Raw genomic sequence first — 832 nt, 5'->3', positions numbered from 1 at the left:
TGGTGACTTAGAGGTGGAGATTTGCATGCAACAACTGGAGGGTTTCTCAGTCAAAGGGAAAGAGAAACTAGTGTGCAAGTTGAAGAAAAGCTTATATGGTTTAAAGCAAACCCCGAGGCAATGGTACAAGAAGTTTGATGGTTTTATGAAACGACATGGCTACAACAAATGCAATGCTGACCATTGCTATTACTTCAAAAGGTTTAAGTCAAGTTTCATTATTCTTCTATTTTATGTTGATGATATGTTAGTAGCAAGTTCTAATTTTGAAGAAATCAGCAAATTAAAGAAGCAGTTGTCTAGTGAATTTGAGATGAAGGATCTTGGTGTAGTGTAATACCCATAGTTTTCAAAAGTATAAAAAGGGAATTTAATTATTTATTTTATTACATTAAATTTAATTATGTAGTTATGTGCTTACGTGGCTAGGTGTTTATGTAGCTACATGATTATATGTTTATTGTCTTAATTGCTTATGTGAATTATTTGAATTAATTAGGTGCTTGTGTAGTTAATTAATTGGGTGTTTTACTTGCTAAATTGATGTGTGGTTTAATTATAGTTATTTATTTGGATTAAATAATTTAATTGTTTTATGTTCTATTTTATTTTAAAAGAGTTGGATATAAATAGTAGTAATGGACCAACCCAATGGGTCGCATGGACTACTTGGATAGGAGTTGGTTGGGTACGAATGTTTATCCATGGATGGATGTACATATATATATGGGTATATATGTATATAAGGATTTTATATCCATTAGTATTATAAATAGTTAATAGTAATTTAACTATAGTCAGATATATATTATATATATAGTTCAAAGGTTAT

The sequence above is a fragment of the Cornus florida genome, unplaced genomic scaffold, assembly GCF_030987335.1.
Source record: "Cornus florida cultivar Cherokee Brave unplaced genomic scaffold, ASM3098733v1 CherokeeBrave_3.0.0_Hap2_Chr10, whole genome shotgun sequence".
NCBI lineage: Eukaryota > Viridiplantae > Streptophyta > Magnoliopsida > Cornales > Cornaceae > Cornus > Cornus florida.
Note: the sequence above shows the minus strand (reverse complement) of the source record.